The following is a 24,021-nucleotide window of genomic DNA, read 5'->3' on the forward strand; positions in this document are numbered from 1 at the left end:
ACAGAACATTCTTTAGAAGCATATGGATGTGTGGGTGTGGGTCTGTGGTGCATGGTGTGGGGGAAGGATCATGAAGGCCTGGAAAAATTAATACTTTGAAACTCAAAAAGCAAATTGCACCTATTTCAGCAAATTGGAAATTGATGGTGTGTAACTCTGAAGGGCTTAGCAGTAGCTATTATTTCCATCCAGGCTATTATTAACTGGTAATATTTTCTCTAGTAAACATTCAATTACCATAGCAACAGGAGTCATGTCATGTGGACACAAGCGCTCCCCGGCTTTGCCAGAGAAACGGATGGTGTTTTAAATGAACTTTAGAAAATGTAAAGAGACTTGCCAAAAAATATTTTGGGAATACTAAATTCAATTTTTACTGGAGACAAAGGAAAGAAGAGAACTCTGATAAAGTGGAAACTTCACAAACTCCGCTTCTGTTATATTGCACCTGGAACCTTCTCAGCAAGCACAGAAGTGTCTTTCCTCCTGTCTGAGCCAAACCCTCTGCTGTGCCCTAGGTGTCATCCCATGTCCCCTTCTCATGCACTTACTTACAAAGTCAAATACAGCTTCTAAATCTTCTAGCTTCAGTCTCTTCCCCCTCTATGTCTCCCCATGGATATCCTTTAAATTATCATTTGTATTGACATGCAACATGCCTGAAAAACATAGCAATTCATGAGTACAGCACAATAAATTATTTCAAAGTGAACGAAAAACACACCTATGTACCCACTACACAGTCAAGAAATAGAATACAGCAATACCCAGAAAGTCTATATATACTCTAGTCTATATATTAGTCCCCTGACCTGAAAGGTAACCGCTAGGAGTTAATTTTCCTTGTGTTTGAAATTTATATAAATTGGCATTCATATTACACACTCTGTAGCATCCAGCTTCATCCACTCAAAAATATAGTCAGTAGAATCATCCATATTGTTGCATGGAAGAAAAGTATGTCCATTTCATTGCTCTATTAGTTTCCTACGGCTGCTGTAACCACAAACTAGGTTGCTTAACAGAAGTTTGTTGTCTCACAATTTTGGAAGCTAGATATCCAAGATCGAGGTGTCAGCAGGGCTAATTCCTTGTAAAGGAAAATCTGTTCCTGTTCCATGCTCGTCTCTCAGCTTCTGGTGGTTTGCCGGCAATCTTTGGCACTTCAGGTCTTGTAGGTGTATCATTTTGTTCTCTGCCTTCATGTTCGTATGGCATTCTCCCTGTTTGTATCTCTCTCTCTTCACAAGGCATTCTTTTTATAAGGTCACCAGTCATATTGGATTAGAGACCGAACCTACTTCAGTGTGACTTCATCTTAAATAATTATATCTGCAATGACCTGATTTCCAAATAAGGTCACATTCTAAGGTTCTGAGGATTAGGACTCCAACATGTGAATTTGGAGGAGAATACAATTAAATCCATAACAAGTGCTATAAATTATTCCATTGTATAAATATACCACAGTTTATTTATTCATTCTACTGTTGTTGGATATTGGGTAATACCTAATTCAGGCTACTCTACAATGGGACCAGGGTCGATCCTTGACAAAATCAAAGAGCATGAAGTTTGCCTTTGACATTGCTTATTTCTTTATACTGGGCATCCCACTGTATATTTTCCTCCCTTCTCAATGTCTTTTTTCTCTACAGATTCTATCCTGTTCCAGCTGCTTAACAATTAATAACAATAAGGTTTGCTGATTTAGTCTTCAGAAGTTACACCTCTGCCCAAATTTCCCTTTAGAAGGAGGTTCCAGAAGACCAGAAATCAGTTAAACTGAATGGGATGCCTCTCTAGACTTGAACTTCAGAATGTGGGAAATATTCAGAGGATGGCTGGCATGATTTTTCCCAAATCAAACAGGAAAACGCATGGAGACTTTCATTACACAATAAGACCCACACATAGTGTGCTAGTAGATACCACGTGATAAAATGATAACAGGTACATCATTACTGCTTCAATAATGCTGCACAGAAAACATCCACTTCGACTATCCATAGCTTAGAACAACAATTATTTATTCTCACAGAACTGAGTGTCAGCTACAGTTTGGCTGAGCCAGGCTGGACTCCTGATCCAAGTTGCAGGATAGGTTCAAGTCTGCTCAACATTTTTTTTTTCTGGGGTCCAAATTTCAGAGGCAAGAAAGGCAAGGTTAGTGTGCAAAAACATTTCAAGCCTCTGTTCAATTCAATGTCTCGACCTCACCTCAATTCAACATCTAATTGACTAAGGTAAGTACCATGACCAAGTAAACAGAAGTGGGGCAGGGAGGTATATTCCTCCATGGAGATGAGGAGAGTGAATATTTGCTAAATAGTAAGGTAATCCACCACAGAAAAGATGAGAAATTTCTATGTTTAGATGACATAAGGTAGAGATAGAAACAAGCTGAAATTATTTGCCTCTGACTTGATGATTTTCTCTGATTAGCTAAGGATTTCTTAGGCTGAATATCTTTCCTGATATTCAAGATATAATGGTGAGCTGACAAGATATAATGGTGATTGCATTAGTTTGCTAAGGCTGCCATAACAGATACCATAGACTGGGTGACTTAAACAATAGAAATTTATTGTCTCACAATTCTGGAGGCTGGAAGTCCAAGATCAAGGTGTTGACAGGGTTGGTTTCTTCTGAGGCCTCTCTCTTGGCTGGTAGATAACTGTCTTCTTCCTGTGTCCTCACATGGTCTTACTTCAGTGTGTGTCTGTGTCCAAATTTCTGCTACCTATAAGGACACCAATCATATTGGACTAGGGCCCACCCTAAGGACCTCATTTAAACTTAATTACTTCTTTAAAGACCTTATTTCCAAATACCATTACATTCTGAGGTACCAGAAGTTAGGATTTCAACATATGAATTTGGGAAGGACACAATTCAGCCATAACAGTGGCCAAGAGCATAGGATCTGGAATCAAAGAGAAGTGGATTTGAATCATGCATCCACCACTTTCTAACTAGATGACCAACTATTCCAAACTCTCCAAACCCCAGTTGTCCCATCTCTAAAACTAGAGATCATAATATCTCCTCAGCAGATTGCCTTGCCATTGTTTTTAGGAGTAAATGAGATAATACACATAAATTACTGTCACAGTATCTGACACAGTATTATAAAACTCACAAATAATTACAGCTGCTGTTATTATAAAACATTTAACATGTAATGCATTATATAACATACGATCGATTTATAAAATCATGTAATATAAAAATCCCCTTTCATCCCAATGAAAACAAGATACCTTCATTTGTAGGCCAGAAACAACCCCTAAATAATTTTATACATTTTTATAACAACTTGTTCTTTTTAATTTTTTAAAAAAACACTTTCTTAGTCTTTCCCTACAAAGGTCTTCTGAGCCAGGTATGCACGTTATTTTGCAGCTGAAGAATGTGGGGCACATGGAAGTTTAGTGATTTGACTGGCAACATGGAGTTAGTGGAAGGTAAGCTACTACAAAAATCCAGTCTTTCTCTACAAGCTTGGCTCACAGATCTCAACTGAACTGACTTTACTCCTTTCTTTGCTTTGATGATCATATACAGTTTGATTGGAGAGTTGTTACACTATAATTTCACAGTGATTACATGCCCCTGAAGATCATTTTGTAAGTAAATGTTTTGAAACCAAAGATAATCATTGTTATATGACCATAACCCTTTTTCTTATGCCATATTCTCCACCAAGAATTTAACCAAGCTAAAGTTACACTTCAGAGTCTCAGTAGCCTGCTCTGGGCTCTGTTCTGCAGTTCTGGAACTAAAATGCCATCAGGCTATCTGGAGATGCATTACTGTTTTCTGGCCTCTGGGATAACCTCTATCCTTTCCACTTAAGCACAAGTACAAAGAAAGCTGCCACAGTGCTCTCAACACGAGGACTCTCAAACACAGCACGCTAAGATGAATCAGAACACAGGCCTTGCATAAGTCGTTCAAAAGTGGAACATCCTGTCCAGAAGCTCTGAAATGTGCTCCCAATATCTGGACATACCAAAGGTCCTCCTCTCTTTTTAGAAACTTCCTAATTGCTTGGCCACATTGTCTCCAGGAACGTTGCCAGGTTTGAGAATTCTCTACTCTAGGTTGGTAGCTCAGAGCTACCTCTACCTAATAACTCCAGAGAGTACCTCAGAACTGTGGCTTCCTGAGTTCTCTATTGACAAATAAAGCAATAAACTACAGTACTGGATAATAGGGACCCCTGTTCTAGGTAGTATACCTTTCCTGCATTTTCAAACCTGACTGAAATTTTATAACGAGTGATAAAAATTTAGATTGTACCCATTTATAGACCTTCAGAGTGAATAAGCAATTCTTTACCCATAAGATTATCCTTCTTGCTCATAAGTCCCAGAGTAAAGAGCAAAAGAGAAGTATCTTGACAATTACATCTGCCTTTGGCATTGGACAATAAATTATATTTATCAGCTACCAATTTTCCAGAGTCACAAGAGAAAATGTGACACTTTTTAAAGATAATAACATAAAAGGCTTACAGTTTACATTCCTTCAGTCTCTGTCACTTAGTTCTCAGAACCCTGTCTCACTCTTCTGTTGTCATGTGGTAAAACTCATCTGGAACACATAATGTTTATATTGATTTGCCTTTTTATTCCATTTTCACTGTTTGGTGTAAAAGCAAAGGCTTTCTGGGCTTAATAATGTTTTTCACTCATTTCGTGGCAATGATTTTTAGAAACAGAAATGATAGCAGTTTCCATATTCACAGTTCCCAATAAACTTGTCATCAAAAGTTCTCAAAGAGCTCTCATTAATCACTCTTAGTCATTTCTTCCATGAAAATGAAGAGGGCTAGAAATGATTTGAGCTGTGCTTGCAGTGGATTCAATGGCAAAATCTAAAATAATATTGCTTTTTTTTTTTTCAAAGAATTGAAGATGTCCCTCTATAATTCCTAGATACTGATAACACTAGGGAATCTGACTTTCCTGAAGACAGGAAAATAAGGAGAATGCACCTCCTGTTTGAAGCAGGAAAAACAAGAAAAAGGAAAAAAAAAAGCACCTTCTTTAGAACAGTCTTAGGAAAAGATATAATTTAAGTTTAACAGTTTATATTGTGCTCATTTGAATCCGGTGGATATTGTTTTGAACACTGAACTATGGAAATCAAGAGATAAACAATGGAGAGGATCAAAATTAAAAGTTAAATCCTTGCATGTGTGTGGATGTGTGTCTCTGTGTGTATTTTCTTCAAATGGGCAAACCAGCTTGTACTTTCTTTCATCTGAAACCTGCTTTGGCAAGGATTGCCCTTCCAGAACTTCAGATAAACTATTTAGGTGGGATTTCTGGATTGGTTGCTGGAAATGCGATCCCAATCGGCTCCCTGATTTCCTGTGTAACCTGGAGAGCTTAATCTCTGTACCCTGTTTCCTCATCAGTAACTTTATTCAAATGTGGTTGGGGGTGAGGGTGGAGCGGTGGGAAAGTCACACGGAGGTCAAGAGGGCAAAGGGAGAAACACAAGGGATAACTTTTTTTAAGAGTAGTAACGTAGATTGCCTGAATATCTCATCAAGCCTTCATGGGCCACACATTTTTGCTGGGAGAATTCATTATAAAAAGCAAGAAAGAGAAAAGATTTTGTAGGTACATCTATCTATATATCCCAAAACTATTATAGCTCTTTAAACTTAGGCTATGGATACGACATAGAATGAAGGTGGAGTGGTATATGTTTCTACATATCCATGACCCTCTCTCCCCAACTAAAGCTACTAAACCATCAGATTTGCAAGCAGAGAAGAGTGAGAATGTTATTTAAGTCAGTTTATCTTTCTTAATGTGACTGTGAGACAGTGTTTTTCAACCCTGAGTGGGCAACAGAATCTCATCTAAATCTTTCAAAAAATATAAATGTTTGGCTCCACACTCATACTACTGAATCAGAATTTCTGAAATACTCATAAACCCCCACTGGTAATTTTGAGAAGCAGCCAAAATTGGGAAATATGTAGGCCTGAACGATTCTGATTTTTTTGGAACTCATAAAGAACATTCTAATCACTGATTGCTATTTTTCCTTACTCATTTTAAAAACATTAAGTAGGCATAGTCTGAATTAAGCACTTGAGTTTGTGTTGAATAGTTACAGTAGGTACTTTCCTGCCTAACACTGTCCAAAAAAGTTATTTGTATTTCAAATTCCTACCACCCCACCATGTAGATCAGCAGAATCTTAGCCCTTGAAAATATCTTTCCCTGGGTCAAGGTTTCTCAGCCTTGGCACTATTGACATTTTAAGTTGGATGACTCTGTTGTGAGGGACTGCCCTGTGCATGATACGATGTTTAGCAGTATCCCTGGCCTCTGTCTACTAGGTGCAGTACTGCACATTCTCCCTCAGTTTTGACAACCAAAAATGTCTCCTTCATTGCCAAGTGTCCCCTAGAGGGAAGAATCAGCCCCAGCTGAGAACCACTGCCTTGTCTGAATGGAGGAAACACACAGCAATAGCATTACATTAAATATTTCTCACCCATCAAGCTTTCCTTGACTTGGGTCTTTCAGAACACTCAGGGGATCTTCCTGATGCTCTGGCATTAATGGAACAAGTTCTCCCTACTGCTACCACCACTTGTTGCACCCTTTAATTACCACCTCTACTCTACTATCCCTGCTGTCTCTACCAGGGAGAGGTAATTACTAACCACTAATCACTGCTCCATTCCACCATCTCTAGGGGCAATCATGGCGCTGCTAAAGGCTATTCTCCTTCCACAGACCTCTCCTGTGAAGCTATCCCCTCCAAGTTAAGTCCATCTCAAAGAATTAACTGCTAGAGGCTCTAGACATCAGGCATCACTGTGACCTTAGCACAATGATTTTTTTTTTAACATCTTTCTTGGAGTATAATTGCTTTACGATGGTGTGTTAGTTTCTGCTTTATAACAAAGTGAATCAGCTATACATATACATATATCCCCATATCTCTTCCCTCTTGCATCTCCCTCCCTCCCACCCTCCCTATCCCACCCCTCTAGGTGGTCACAAAGCACCGAGCTGATCTCCCTGTGCTATGCGGCTGCTTCCCACTAGCTATCTACTTTACATTTGGTAGTGTATATATGTACATGTCACTCTCTCACTTCATCCCAGCTTACCCTTCCCCCTCCCCATGTCCTCAAGTCCATTCTCTAGTAGGTCTGTGTCTTTATTGGCACAGTAATTTGATGGACCCTGAAAAAGAGTGAATTGTCTTCCCTCTGAGGCATAATAACTATGTTTAATTATTTGTCATTGTACTTTTTCATTTCTTTTACCATATTCTTCCCTGAATAACTGAAGTAACAGGGAGGGCTTTCTTTATACAATCCTGGACAGATATAGTCTGAAACAAAGTTACTTGAAGCACTGAATAGGTTTTGTAAGTCAATAGTAGAAGCAGATGTCATGAAAGCCAAGATGGTACATATGCCCATTCTGGGACTCAAATTACATCCAAAGGATAAGAAGGTCAATGGGAAAGAGAAAATCTTGAACTGACAAAATTTAAATACTAAATTGATAAATGTAAAGGCACAGTAATTATTTCAACTTAAATTGGAAAATCGAGTTTTCCTTGACAGTGGCAAGGAAGCTGTTATAGTTAGGCTTGGGTATAGAAAAGTTGTTTTAAAAAATATATTTCTGCAGGTGTGAATCTGTAAATGTTTAATGGCAACCCCTATACCATTTTCACCCTGGACAAAAGCCTCTGATCTCCTCAAATGATCTTCCCACTTCTGCTTGAGCCAACAGTTTTTCCATTTCCCCCTCACTGGAAAAGCAAACTCAATTCTATGACAATAGGTTTTTTTAGCTTTTTTATCCAAAAGATTGGTAATATCATGTAAAACTTTTGAGTTCACAAAGTGCTTTCTTGTCCATTATCTCAATAATTATCTTCATTTTTCAAATAAGAATCAGGCAAAGAAAGATGAAGTAACTCACTCAAAGTTAATAAATGACAATTCTCAGACTACCATGTTGATCTGCTGATTTAAACACTGTGTACTGTACAATGTAGCTTGGTAGCTAAATATTCCAAAGTGCTTTCGGTTGACAGGAAATAATTTTATAAGTATCTTAGATTATAAAATAATTGAAGCAGAGGACCACCTTCCATGTTTGTTGATTTGCATCATTTGGTACATAACAAAACAATATTGCAAGGGGCACAGATGGAAATGAGATCCTTGCAATGTTATGACAGCATCTTGGCTGGCTTCTTAGCAATCTATTTTATTTTATGTAGGCACCACTTTCTCTTGTCAGATCCCTGGCTTGACTTCCTTTTCATTCTGTGCTGTTTTTGCTGCTATGGATCTCTGGGATAAGCCTCATCACGTACTGAAAGCCTGTGTCCTGGAATGGTTTGTCTTACAGCCCAAATACTGACTATTCAAACCTCCCTGACCCCTTCCTCTAAAGGTCAGTACATAATGGAATCATTGTCGCTCATGCTCAGATGCAAATACTGTGTTCAGTTTTATATTCCATTCTAATGAATACAGCGAATACATATCATTCCTCTTCCTGTCCACACCCTTCCCAAGGATCTATAAAGAGGGAGGGGACAGGTGGGGTTTTCCCTTTTCTTAATCAGGTTTCCTGGAGTTTTCTATTGTTTCAAATGGGAATAGTCTACTAATAAGCAATTAATATTCTGAATTTATCATCTTATCACAGAAATTTCCAAATCCTTTCTGATAAATAGAAGTCATTTTCCAAATGTTCTCAAGGGAAGCAGGAACATCCCTAACTACTAGTCTCCTGGTACAAGAACATTTGGTCATCCTAGCTCACAATCCTGATACAAAAATTTTCACCCAGTATAAAAGGCAACTGCTTAATATTAGTCATGACTAGGAAAATTCTGGGACAAAAAACCATTAGTGATGCATTTTATTAACTGGATATTATTCTCATTCCTTCACTGCTGTCTATTTATGGAAACTTATGGGTAGGTGAATTATGCTAGTTACAACTATTAGAAAAACAAATTCTCTAAATAAAATTCTCAGTAAATTGGGTAGGAGGAGAGAAGAGAGAGAGGAGAAGGGGAATGTGAAAGATAAGAAGCCCATAATTATCATCAGTACAGAGTGAAATTATTACAGCTATAGATTTGGCTCCTCTTAAACTCTGGAGGCTTGGCAAAAAGATGTAAATCTTCAGGGTTTTTCCAATGAATGTGTAAATACAGTATGAATTGTCATTTCTATAAAAGCCCTTTGAGATTGTATGTGACTGTATTTTTTGCTGTTTAAGGCAATTTCATCTTATTCCATGACTACCACCAGCTGAGGCTTCTTCCTTTGCCTTCCCCATAACCAAAGGTCTACCTGACATCTCTGCTCAAATGGTTCACTGGTACCAGAACCTCATATATCCCAACTGAAGCAATTCCTTTAAGTAAAATGGAACAAGCATCTGAAATTCCTAAACTTGACATATTTTATGTCTATTAAAAAATATGTTTGACAGGTGAATACAAAAGTAGAATATGCTAGGGACTTCCCTGGTAGTCCAGTCGTTAAGACTTTGGGCTTCCAATGCAGGGGGGCATGGGTCTGATCCCTGGTTGGGGACTGAGATCTCACATGCTGCAGACAAAAAAAAAGTAGAATATGCTACTATAAAAAACTAAATTAACTATACGGGAATGAGGACATTAATACCTTAGTTAATATTATTCCAGTGTTTACTTGCTTTTTTGATTCTCCTAAAGGCATGGGTAATTATTAGGTTAAAAAAATTGATGTTATTAAGTACCTTTATTCTAATCATAATGTGTTCCTATGACACCATTTTCCCCTAAAACTCCTGTGTGTCTTCCCTCCTTCTTCCCATCCGTATTTACTTACCTATTATCCTTCATTTTATTTACTTTATTATTTAGGATCTTTAAGGCTCAATTAATTAAAAATATATGATCAACTATCTAAACAAACTTCTTTAGTTTCAAAAACAAATATGGATCACCAGCTATTTAAAAATCAAAATATTCAATATATCAGAAAATAGACATTACTACAAGTGGACTTATTTTTGCTTATTTGTAACACTTGGTTACTGTTCTAATCTAACAGTTCATCGTGATAATCTTTACTTTAAACAATCCCATAATGCTGTTAATGGTTTTATTTTTTACACTTGACCCATCCATAAAAGTACCTACATGACATTATAATTTAACATTATTAGTGGTTAAATTCCAAGCTAAAGCACTCAATTAGAATGAGACCTCTGATTCTTGAATCAACAATTTTCATATGTTCTATTTTTAGAATGTATAAGTTATGTAGTCTGTGGTGTGTCCAATAGGGTGAACATGATGAAATGTATAAAACCTTACAAGTAAGAAGGAGGTCCATTAGTCAAATTGTGCTTTTAATCTGTAACAGCATTACATCATGAGTCATTTAGAGGAAAGGGTAGAGTTTCCTCTTGAATTCATTACAGCATGAAAAGTAACATTTAGAAGGTAGGGTGTACAAAATGAAATTGTACCTCTCAGGTATAAGTATTTTTCCCATGAGAAAGTACACCTTCTATTTAAAAAGAGACCAACAGTATTCTTTCTCTAATTCTTAATGCAAAAATAACTGGAAACCTATGAGCTCATTAGTAAAATCTCTAGGACTCCTGATGCCAAAAAGAGGGAGTGAAAATCAAGGCTATATAAAAATATAGCAAAGAGAGATTGTTTCATTTAGGGAAATGGTATATGTCGATTTTTTAACTTGAGTCTAGAAAGTTTTCTAGCAACAAAAAAATCCAGTCAAAACATATTTCTTGAAGAGCACTGGGTAAATAAAATGGATGGCTTCTCTCACATTCTTATCTTATGATTTACCAACTTAATATTCAGGAATTTCCAAAATTTGTATCCTTGATTAAACATTAAAACACCTGAAAATTAAAATTTTAATGTAATTTTCTGTGACCTAAATTTATGTCTAAACTGTTTCTTTCTTGCAATAGTTATTTTTTTTTAAAGATGGCAACAAGGAGGCCATAATATAAAAAGCTAGTGGGTATCAGTTCTCTTCTCTTCCAACCAATATCCTAGCCTCTCAGTTTTCTCATTGTAAATGTGGAGTTTTACAAATCCTTACCTATTTTACAATGTTACTCTGAGAATAAATTCAAGTGACGTATGTGAAAGAATTCGAAACCTGAGCTATATCAGGATCATGTAATGAATAGTTGAGAGAATTTGAGCGTATTTAGCCTAGAGAAGAGATGATTTGGTTTGCATGGAATAGATGTCATCAAATATTTCAAGGATTAATCCATAGAAGCAAGATTAGAACTACTCAATAGTACCTTCAACATACACACACACACACACACACACACACACACACACGCGTGCATGAACACACAAACTAATAGATATATAATAACAGAGAAATGGGTTGGAGTCAATGGAAAGGAAGGCATTTCTAAAGAACTTTGAGAAGTATGCATTTTCCTACACCGGAGATGTACAAATATAAGTTAAAAGACATCAGACATTATTATAGGAGCTGAAGGGAAAGTTAATTTACCAAAGGGCAACTGGGCTATATGATCTTTATGTCTCTTCCAGAGTTAAGAACCTAGTATCTTGAAATGTATAGAGCATAAACATATAGAGTTACTGCTGATCTTGTTATTTTCAACGTTCTTTGCATAAGTGCCCAAACTACCTGAAGTGTGGGCTTCATAAAGCTATAAGGTTCTTTCACAGGGACAGTATTTTTATACCTTCATCATCTCCATATGAAGGAGAAACTAAGCAAGCAGAAGTGCTAGAAATGTTAGTAGGAGCAAACCAAGTACATAAATATATATGTAACAGGCTGGAGAACTGGGCAGGGAGGAAAGTCACAAGAGAAGGATGAGGGCTTACCTAATGGCATTGCTTTGCCCTGGGATTAGTTCTGTGCCTGCAAAAAAAGGAAGAAATAAATAGGTCACTTATATGGCTTGGGTTTAACCAAATTGATAGGATCTGTGATGTTGAAGTCTTTGTATCTAGCTGTGAATAGATAAAACTTGTGTAAAAAAATCATTTTAAGTGATTATACAAATAATTTATTATAATTATTAAGAATAAAATTGATAATCACTAAATTAAATAAATTACATATAGACTAATTAATTCAGGCCCTAACCTTTCTTTTCCTCAATATCATTGTTCCTTGTTGTTGTTTTTCCATGAATTACCCAGATAATTTCCTCAAAGCTCTATATCTTTGCCTTTCTGCAAACACCCTGGGTGAGCTGTGAACACAATGCTAACACTCCGACAGTGTTCTGAAGAACTTTGGCAACATCTAGCCTTTTGCTGGGAGGCCTGGAAGTGCCTCTTAGCCCAATTTTAGTATCAAATTCAAAATATACTCAATATTAAATCAAAGGGACATAAAAGTTTATTTAATAAACATGTTGGGGTGTCGTGCTAGAAGTTGGAGCCATGAAGATAAACATCACCAACAATGAGATCTTGTGGTTCAACAGACCCATTTCAGTCTCTCCGGATCCCACCTTAAAATATATATGTACACATATTCAGGAGTCTCAGATGAATCCTTCATAAGGTACTTGTGTACCTTATTATAAAGAAATTTCACAAATATGGTAAATATTTGTCCTAAAAGCCCTTTAAATAGAGTACCATGTTGACCGATAAATTTTAGTCTAGATCAAATGGTAATTTTATAAAGTTTTTTATAATAAAGGTATATATATATAACCCACTAAATGAAACTTATTTCAAGTATTATTTCTTAAATTAGCTTTTAACTATAAATAGTTGAAAGAGCAATTTTAGATAACTATGGCAATAGAGTTAAGCTGTGGCTTGCCTGAAAACTCAGATATTAGTGTTCAGATATCTCACCAGAAATGGAAACTCAGTGAAATCTAAAGTTCTCAAAATGTTCAAGAAAAGTCATCCTATTATATAAACAGCAATACTTCATTCCTTAATCTTTTTTTTCTTTTTAGCCACTAGAGTCCACTAAAATAGTTATCCATGTTACAAATCATTTCAACAGAAAGAAAAACTCAGAAAATTAAACATATTTAACTGTCTAGAAACCATCAACTAAACAGGAAGTTCAAACTAAAATTTTGAACTTATAAGATGATAACAGTTATATGTGCTTTATTCAAATCAGAAAATATCAATTTGTAGCAACTAAATAGAGTCCAGATGAAGGCAGAGATGTAAAAATTCACCTCTTTCCTGGTAGCTCAAAATAAAAATGGAAATACAAAAATGTTTGAACTTCGATGAGACACAATAACAGGCAAGAACAACTTGTACAGAATTTTTCATTGTCCTTGTTTCATCTTCTTCCTCTCTCCTTCATTAATCTTGATTCTCTTAAGATGGGGAAGGAGAAGGACAGTAAGATGGGAGTGGGGGTGAGTAGACAGAATTGCTGGGAAGGAAAATAACATGGGCACCTTCTTCTAAGAACTGGGTCTTTTCAATTTATAATTCCCCAGGGTCTAATATAGTCCTTGTAACAAAACAGACATACAATAAATATACATAATGGAATTAATGTTTTCTTCCAATCTTTGAGTTTCATTTCTCCTCCTTTCTTCTCCTCATTCTTCTTTCCTTTCACCTCTTTCTCACACCATTACCCGATTTAAGCATATGTCTTTCAAAAGAATAGCCCACTTCCCAGATACCTTTTCTAGATGAATTCAAGCTCCTAGATAAAAGTGAAAGACCATAAAAATATCAATATCTGGAGATAAAAATAACTAAAGGGGTAGATACTCTTTTAGTTCAGAGCCAGGCAGGAAAATTCTTGCCCTATCCATCATGGTCTGCCCAATCCCATTAATTTCTTGGTCTGGTTTTGTTAGGGGATAAAATCCAGAACCCCTATGCTGACTTAAAACACTGAATTTCCTGGTACACCAACCACCTGAGTCAGAATCACCTGGCATCCTTATTAAATATACAAACCCCAGGGTCTCACCCCAGACCTGTTCCATAAGAACTCTCTGGGGAGCAGAGACATGGGTATTTGCCTTTTTCTTGAGCTCCCAAAGTGATTCCCAATGCAAAATATAGTTTGAAAATCACCATTCTAGAACATCTGACCCAATTTCTAACTTCCTTGAACTTAGGTTTTCTCCACATTTTCCTCAAGAAGACTTTTATTCATTCATTCACTATTCATTAAAGGCCTGGTTCAGACTTCCAGGTTCACAAAGAAAACTAGCCTGAGCTTAAATATGTTAAGTGTCTTTAACCTCCTACAGAAAACTACCTGCTTAATCAAGAAATTAATATATTCTGCAGATCATGGATTTTTAATTTTATTAATTAAAATTTAATTAATTTTATTAATTTTTCATTTGGAATAAATTTCTAATGGCAAAAACAATTTCTTAAATGTTTCATTTGAATCCATCATTATGAATATCAATGGCTCCATAAGAAAGGTTATAAACTTGGTACATTAATAAAGAGTGCGGGACTTCCCTGGTGGTCTAGCGGTTAAGACTCTGCTCTTCCAATGAAGAGGTCACGGGTTCGATCCCTGGTGGGGGAACTAAGATCCCGCGTGCCATGCGGTGCAGCACCCCCCTAAAAGAAAAAAATAAATAAAGAATGGCTTATTTGAATCAATAATGTTACAGATAGGAGATCTGTGGGATAGGGAAGGTGGGAGGGAAACACAAGAGGGAGGAGATATGGGGATATATGTATATGTATAGCTGATTCACTTTGTTATAAAGCAGAAACTAACACACTATTGTAAAGCAATTATACTCCAATAAAGATGCTAAAAAATATAATGATACAGATCCAATTTGGAAGCATAATTTCCTTCACACCTTCCAGCATGATGGCTTTCATGAGTGTTACACCTGTGTAGTCACACAGGGTCTCACTCTCAGAAGAGGCCCAGCACTTGGTTTAATGAACTGCTATTGCCTTCTTGAAATTATTAATAATCCAAACTTTGAACCTGAGTTGTGTAAGCTGAGCCCACTGGGACCATGAAGCACGTACATGAGCAGAGGAGATATAACCCACTGGGAGGCAGCCAGCACATGTGCGGGCTTAGGAGGTGAGCTCAGCCCGTCACTGCTGGAGGTAGGCAGTGTGGAGCGTCTGGCCTGGCTAATCATTGTGCACACGTGGGGTAGCTCTGGGCTCCGCAGGGCCTCCAGGAGCAGCCGTGGTAAGATCAGGACCCACATGGGCATTGACAGTGGCAGCAATAGCAGCAGTGACAGCAGCGGCTGCAGCCCTGGAGGAAAGGAGGGCCTCCCATGGGGGAAGGACCCTCAGTGGGAAAGCAGCTGGTCTGACCCTGCCTGGAGCTCATCCTCACAGCATCTGCACAGCTATTAACTCTCTGGACTAGCACAGGGACAGAAACTTCCAGTACACAAGCAATAAACTTTGTCAGTAAATTATTACAAAGTCAAAGTGGACATTGCAATAAGACATATCAGGGAGCTATTAGATTTGTCAGAGTTTAGAGCCTCTGGTTTTGAAAACGGCTGCAACATTGCAAAGCAGTTATCTGCAGGCTTGGGAAGGGAACTTTAAAGATCATCACATTTGATGGAAAAGATGTAGTATTATTATTTTATTCTGGCACAGAAATACTGTATTTTGTATTTGCAAGTTTATGCTGTTATACATTTATCACTATTACTCCTATTTCATTTTATAAGTAACAGAATATGTTTTAAGGAAAAAGCTGTATATTTTACTCTTTCAACTGAACTTCATAAATTTTCTTTTTGAATGAGGGACCCTGAATTATCACTTTCAATTGTGTCCTGAAAATGACATAGCCATCCCTGCCTGAGAGGAAAAGGCCTTTGAGACCATTTTACCATTGAGAGGACTAAAATCCGTGAGGGTTAAATGGCTTGGCCATCATCCCAAAGTCAGCTAAGGAGAGTCGGTTCCTAGACTTAGAATTTGAGAAGATAGAGCCTTGAGCCCATCAAGAACCCACCTAGAACCCATCTAATTATGAGAAGGAAAGACTCAGGAGTGTTTGCCCGGTTACTAATAACCACAGGGAAACAGAGGAGCAGCCAACGGTACACAGTCACCAGGGAGAGCAGAGGAAACTAAAAAATAGGCATGCTCTCAGTGCCTGGCATCCAGCAGGGAAAGGAGTCCTCCGATTCAGCAGAAACTATTTATCTCTTTCTTCTCAGTGAAAACCGGCACTCTTCGGTGATTGCCTGTGGGCACCAGCCAAAATCCCTGTGCACTGTAAGTAACTGAGGCCTATTTTGTATACCATCACTTCCAAAATCGTAAGGTGCACACTGATGACATGGGGATCGTGTCAAAATGCAGGTTTGGATTTGTCAGATCTCAAGTGGAACCCAGGAATTTGCCTCTTTAAGCAGCTCCCAGGAGCTGCTCCTGCTGCTTGTCCAGACATCATGTTTTAAGAGACAAAGTTAGAGAGACCACTTCACCCTAGAGCAGTGCAGATGTGATAGTGTGTACTTACTATGGTGCCATGCCAGTTGTGAAAATACTGACATAATTCCATAGAGACTAATAAACAGCCATTGGACCAGGGCCCACTCTCCCTGGTAATCCAGCTTCTCTCTAGGCCTCCCCAGGACCCAACAACAATTGACAGATGCCACTGGGGGCCTCCAGAGTGGATTCAGAGCTGCCAGAATTCATTATGATGGGTCAGTGACAGGCTGACCAGGTGTTCAATGTTCCGGCTGTCACTCTGGGAAAGGGCTCCCAGTAAATAAGTGTTAGATGACCCTGTGGAAAGGGTTCAAGACTTGCTGCAGTAGAGACCCCTGCTTATCTTTCCCCAAACTTATTCAACTACTGGTCCTTTTTGGGCAAACATTGATCTAGCCCACCCCACTCATCTTGCTCATGAGAAAACTGAGAATCAGAAAGTTAAGATTATTCACCCAAAGTCTGACAGCTAGGGAGAAGCCAATGCGGGGTCAGAAATCAGTTCTCACTCCCAAATGTCATGCCCTGTTGAATTTTCCTAAGATTAAAGATGATTTAGTCTGACTCCCATAGACTGGTGACAATCTATAAAGTTGATATTGTGAATCAGTTAAACTATTTGAATTAATGTTACTTAATATATAGTGCCATTTCTTTAACTTCAAACTCTCAGCCTTGAAATACATTTTTATTGGGGCTTTAAAAATATTATAGGAAAATTCTCCTGTATCTAAGGTTTTTAGGTCATACTGTTCAAAACGCCTCATTGCAGATGCAGAATTGAACTAAAGTGACTTGCTTAACATCACATAGCTATTTAGTGACAAATCCAAGACCAGGACCCAGATCTCTTTACTCTCCCTGTGGCACTCACTCCTCACAACCACAACTGCATTCACGTTTATTTTTTAAAGGAAGTATCTGCGTGAATGACCAGTTTAGCACAATGCAAGCTGACGTGTAGCCAGTGTAATCATGTTACCTGACTACAAGTTTACTTTTCTCTAGGACAAGGTGTGAACAACCACACCTGAGAAGTGAGGGGAGCTTAGCAATGATGTACTACTGTAGGCTTGAGGAAACTGCCCTCTACTGGGATGCAGAGGCGCATCCCTTAACTGTACCTAAAGGAACAGTTTTTGAAAAACAGGGACTGAACCATTGAGTTCCCTGAGTTTCAATGAGAAACAAAGGGAGTAAGCAGAGATATCAATAGATGGAAGCAAAATGTCTTGCCATGTGCCTTGATAGAAAATTATTTTCCAGCTGCAATCATATTCACTTTTACAAGGGCATGTGCAATTGTAATACCCACCGTCCAGCATCCGGCTTCTCCAGCATGGCCTTAGGGCATATCTGTTACTGGGCTGGATGTTCTCTTGTGAGAAATCTGGGAGCTACATTCCCTGCTTTACATCCATCCCAAACCACGAGGACACAGTGGTTACCTTTGTGTTACCAGATAAGATTACAGAAGGAATTAGAGAGGTGCCTGTGATTCCGTTTAAGGCCAACGTAATTGTTACGACCTCGTCATTGAAGGGTTTTGCAGAGGAAATAAGCATCATCAGGTTGCAAGGGTGATTTTCCTGTCCAGTCCTAAAAAGGAACTGCCCTCAATAAATCATCTTCCTAATGGAAATGACAGAATTATTCTCCCAGGAGGGGTCAACCCGGAGGACTGCACAAACCACACGTCCCTCTCAAGGGTAATAGGAAGGAAACGCACAGCCATCGCTGCCTGGGAGGATCTAAGGCTTCCTAGGGACTGTTCATCTCTCTCCCTCTGAGGTCACTTTTAATGCCTTTTACAAGTCATTGTTTACATATAAAGATAGAACTCCTCTTAGTAAGTAGGCTATATGTTTTTTGTTTTTTTTTTTTTAAACTGTCTCTGTGGTTAATCACAGAGGAAAGGGAAAAAAGTCCATCATGTATTTTAAGTAAAAAGGAAAGGTATAAAATTAATGTAAAATAACTTTGTATTAACGATGCCAGCAAAAATTAAATAATATTGGGGGGAAAAATCAACTGGTACAGTGGTAGCTTTTGTGTAAGATTGTATGTGATTATCTTTCCTTCTGTGTGCTTTTTTAATTTTAAAATTTTCTATGCTTTAAAATTGGATTTTAAGATACTTGTTATTTAAATTCATTTATTCTATAATCCATAATTAAAATAAGGGTTGGGCTGCATACTAATATCAGAATCTACTTTTTGAAATGGAACACAAAAATATGGATACTGTAATGGAATTTTAAAACCAGAACTAATAATTCACTTTCTTCATCAACTGCATTAGTTTAAGAATTTGTAATGAGCTTTGTAAATGGCATTAGGCAAAGAAACTTCAGCTCATTCTTTCTGAAATGAATTTGTTAGAACTCAAATTTTCTTTTCCAATCAAAATGTTAGGAAATGCCACTCCCAATCTGACTGAGCAGTCAGGCTTTTGATTTCTGAGAAATTCATGCCCAGGTCACCAGAGAATGAAAGGTCAGCTTTGAGGAAGTTTCTGGAACATGAAGAATCTCAATGAAATTGGCTGGAATTTTTTGAATGGTGAAAAAAATATCCCTTCAATAAAGCATGGTATATGGGAGTTAAGATCACAGTTTTATCAAATTCAACCTAAGCATTTAGTCAGATCCTTTGAAACTTTTTCCCATGATTAAAATTCTTATTTGTTGCATTTTTGGCATGATGACTAAGTGATTTGGGGCACTGGCCCAAAAATCATGGATTTTATTTTTGTTCTTGTTACAACAAATTAGAGGAAATCTTTTTTTTTTTTTTTTTTTAAACATTCACCGTGAATAGCCAGTTTGGGGAGAAAAAAATCACAATTTGTTATATGTTTTTTTTGCATTTTTAACTCTTTTTCCAAAGATTGCCATGATAAATTCTATGGAGAACTTGAATGGAGCAGTTCTCCAAGTATGGCCCAAGGAATCCTAGGGGTCCCCAAGCCCCTTTTAGAGAGTCTACAATCTCCTCCCTCTTCCATCTAAAGATCTGCATAGAGTCATATCATAATAGATTCAGTGCAGATGTAGATAAGAGAGTTTAACTTCTATTAATCCAGACAATAAAAAGATTTGTGAAAAATTTAAAATAATGCCACTTTCTCAATGTTCTATTTTGAATAATATAGTTATTTTTCACAAATATATGTCATTTATGTTAAAATTTTTATTATTGCTTTTTATTACTTTTGTTTATTACTGTTATTTGTAATGTAGTAATAAAGATTTTTAATTTTTCCATTTTAATTTATAATACAGTAAATATTGATAGCTATAACTAACCTAAATCAAAGGTCTTTGGGATCTTCAATAATTTTAAGAATATGAAGGGTTCCTGAGATCAAAAAGTTTGACAATGGCTGAAATAGAGAAATTCCTTTTAGAACAAGCTCAGAAAGGAAGCTAAAGGATGAGAGAACACATGGAATAGAGCCATGTTCTTCCAGCTGAGGCCATCCTCAATCAGCTGGCCCACCATTTGTATAAGCCCAGCCAAGGGCAGATGTATTTGGCCTAGATTAAAAGATACCCAGCCAAACTGTAAATTTCTGAGAACTAATAATTTTTGTTTTGAGCTACTAAGTTTTGGGGTGGTTTCCTGTTCAACATTATTTTTGCAATAAATAACGATTTGTTCCTCCTCTCATTTCCGCAGAGAATTCACCATATATTTACAATGAATCCCACACATTTATGCTTCATTATATATTGTCCTATATTGTGAAGTGATGTTTCTAAACTGCTTGAAGGAGGAGAAAGATCAAGATAGCAGAGTGGAAAGATGGTGAGCTCACCTCCCCCAACAACACATCAAAAATACATCTACATGTGGAGCAACTCTCACTAGAAACAAGACTGGCAGGAAAACTCTTCTACAACGAAGGTTGTAAAGAAAGATCCACATGGAGTCAAGTAAGAAGGGTAGAGAAGCAATCAGATTGAGACCCACATCCGTGGAAGTGGGGGGTGGCTATCACAGGCTCAGAGATCCTCCCTGGGGAGTGAAGAGTTCAAGCCACATATTGGGCACCACAGCCATGGGGTTCAACACTGGGAAAAGGAGTCCATTTAGCTGGTTTGAAAACAACTATAAGAAAGTGAGACTCTTTTCATACATGCAAGAGTGTATGTACATGCTTGCTCACTCCCAGGAACAGCATGGTGGAAGCAGATTGAAAACTGCCTGAAGCTCTGACCGGCTCATTGCGACCACACCAGCCTGCAACCCAGCTCACACCAGATGCCTGTTCCAGCCTCTCTTGCTCCAGCATTGCTTTCCACTAGGCTGGACGCTACCATTCCCAAAGAGGGTACACATATACATAGAGGAAATGAAACCAGCTTGGACCCAACCCTCAGGACTTTTTCTCCAACCCTTTGGGCCCCAACCAGCTCATAAGGTGGTGACTGTCACTGAGCACAGGATAAGCCTCAGTTCACACCTGGATCTGGCTCTAGCCCTACCTCACATCAAGACAGCAGCTGTCAGCACACCCAAGGATAAGACATGACCCATGCTCACTTAAGATCCTGCTCTCCCACCAAAGTCACTGGCCACATACAGACCACATAGGGACGCTCCCATAAAGTACACCCCTTCAGGGCCAGGACAGGTAACTCTTTCACCTAATTTCATAGAGGCAAAGAAATTTAAACAACTGAGAAGATAGAAGAATGTTTCAAACAAGAGAATGAGAAAAAAAACCCTGAAAAAAACCCTAACGAAACAGAGATAAATAATTACTAAATAAAGAGTTCAAAGCAGTAGTAATAAAAATGCTAACTGAACTTGGGAAAAGAATAAATGAACACAGTGAGAACTTTAACAAGGAACTAGAAAATACAAAAAAGAAACAGAACTAAAAAACACAATAACTGAAATGAATAGTACTCTAGAAGAAATTAACAGCAGACTAGGTGATATAGAAAAATGCATAAGCAGTCTGGAAGATAGAATAGTGGAAATCAACCAATCAGACCAGCAAAAAGAAAAAACAGTTTGCTTTGTTTTTAATGAGGATAGTTTAAGGGACCTCTGAGGCAACATCAAACATACTAATATTCACATGATAGGGATCTCAGAAGGAGAAGAGAGAGAGAAAGGGGCCAAAAATATATTTGATTAAATTATGGCTGAAAACTCCCCAAGCCTGAAGAAGAAAAGAGGTATATCCAGATACAGAAAATACAGAGAGTCAAAAACAAGATAAACCCAAACAGACCCACACCAAGATATATAATAATAAAAATGGCAAAAATTAAAAATAGAGAATTCTAAAGGCAGCAAGAGAAAAACAAAGAGTAACATGGGAACCCCCATAAGGCTATCAGCTGATTTTTCTGCAAACACTTTGCAGGCCAGAAGGGAGTGACATGATATACTTAAAGGAATGAAAGGGAAAAACCTACAACCTGGGATACTCTACCCAGCAAGGTTATCATTCACAATTGAGGGACAATAAAGAACTCCTCAGACAAGCAAAAACTAAAAGAGTTCATCAATACTAAACTGACCCCATAAGAAATGTTAAAGGTTCTTCCCTAATAGAAGAGAAAAAGCTACAAGAAATAAGAATTTATAGGAAAGAAAAAAAAATCCCACTAGTAAAAGCAAAAATTGCAAAAAATCAACTATACTAGAATAAACAGTTAAGGGATAAACATGAAGGTGTGAAATATGACATCAAAAACACAAAATGCAGGGGGGGGGACTAAAAAATGTAGATCTTTTAGAACATGTTAGAACTTAAATGACTATCAGTCTAAAATAAGTATATATAATTATAAATCAACATATATGAACCCCATGGTAACCACAAATCAAAAACCTACAACAGATACACAAAAACAAAAGAGAAAGCAATACAATCGTATCACTAAAGAAAATCATCAAACAGGGGAAGAGACTAAAAGAAGAAAAAAGGAACTGAGAAGAACTACAAAAACAACCAGAAAACAAGTAAGAAAATAGCAATAAGTACGTACCTATGAATCACTTTAAATGTCAATGGACTCCATATGAATGACCCAGCAATTCCACTCCTGGGTATACACCTGAAAAAAACAAAAACACAAATTTGAAAAATACATGCATCCCAATGTTCATAGCAGCACTATTTAAGATTGCTCAGATATGGAATCAACCTAAGTGTCCATCAACAAATGAATGGATAAAGAAGATGTGGTATATATATATAATGGAATACTACTCAGCCATAAAAAAAATGAAATTTTGCCATTTGCAGCAACATGGATGGACTTGGAAGGCATTATGCTAAGTGAAATAAGTCAGACAGAGAAAGAAAAATACTGTATGATAACACATATGTGGAATCTAAAAAATACAACAAACTAGTGAATATAACAAAAAGAAACAGACTCACAGATATTGAAAACAAGTTAGTAGTTACCAGTGGGGAGAAAGAAGGGGGAGGGGCAATATAAGGGTAGCAGATTAAGAGTTGCAAACTGTTAGGTATAAAATAAGTTACAAGGAAGTATTTTACAACATGGGGAATATAGCCAATATTTTATAATAACAATAAATGGAATATAACCTTTAAAAATTATGAATCATTATGTTGTACCCTGTAACTTATTACACATCAACTGTAATTCAATAAAAAAAGTCAGTGCACTAAATGCTCCAATCAAAAGGCATAGGGTGGTTGGATAAAAAAAAAAAAAAGACCCATCTATATGCTACTTACAAGAGACTCACTTGAGAGCTAAAGGCACACACAAACTGAAAGTCAGGTGATATAAAAAGGTATTCCATGAAAATGTAAATGAAAAGAAAACTGGGCTAGCAATACTCACACCAGACAAATGAACTTTAAAATGAAATCTGTAACAAGAGAAGAAATATATAACAAAGAAGAGCATTATATAATGATAAAGGATAAATACAAGAAGAGGATATAATACTCATTAATATATATGCATCTCATGAAAGAGCACCTAAATATACAAAGCAAATATTAACAGATATAAAGGGAGAAATTGAGGGAAAAGTTGACTGTAATGCAATACTAGTAGGGGACTTTAACACCCCACTTACATCAGTGGACCGATTATCCAGAAAGAAAATCAATAAGGAAACAGTGGCCTTAAATGACATATTAGACCAGTTGGACTTAATAGATAACTGTGGGACATTCCATCCAAAAACAGCAGAATACACATTCCTTTCAAGTGCATACAGAAAGTTTTCTCCAGGGTAGATCACATTCCAGGCCACAAAACAAGTCTCAACAAATTTAAGAGGATAGAAATTATATTAAGCATCTTTTCTGACCATAAAGGCATGAAACTAGAAATCAATTTCAGGAAGAAAAATGAGGAAAACACAAACATGTGGATATTAAACAATATGCTACTGAAGAAAACCAATGGATCAATGATGAAATCTAAAAGGAAATCAGAAAATACCTCAAGACAAATGAAAGTAAAAACACAACTTCCAAAATCTGTGGTT

At 37.2% G+C, this 24,021-nt stretch overlaps 1 long non-coding RNA gene across 1 annotated transcript; it reads right to left on the minus strand.

The window, feature by feature from the left end:
- Positions 1-2,709: 2,709 nt before the first annotated feature.
- On the minus strand, positions 2,710-22,555 carry LOC118893898. Its single transcript, XR_005019632.1, has 4 exons — positions 22,530-22,555; positions 11,929-11,965; positions 4,521-4,599; positions 2,710-2,743 (listed from the first exon to the last, which is right to left on the minus strand). It is a non-coding gene; the product is annotated as an uncharacterized LOC118893898 (long non-coding RNA).
- Between the last annotated feature and the right edge of the window lie 1,466 nt (positions 22,556-24,021).

This window comes from Balaenoptera musculus, chromosome 4 (genome assembly GCF_009873245.2).
Source record: "Balaenoptera musculus isolate JJ_BM4_2016_0621 chromosome 4, mBalMus1.pri.v3, whole genome shotgun sequence".
Classification (NCBI taxonomy): domain Eukaryota; kingdom Metazoa; phylum Chordata; class Mammalia; order Artiodactyla; family Balaenopteridae; genus Balaenoptera; species Balaenoptera musculus.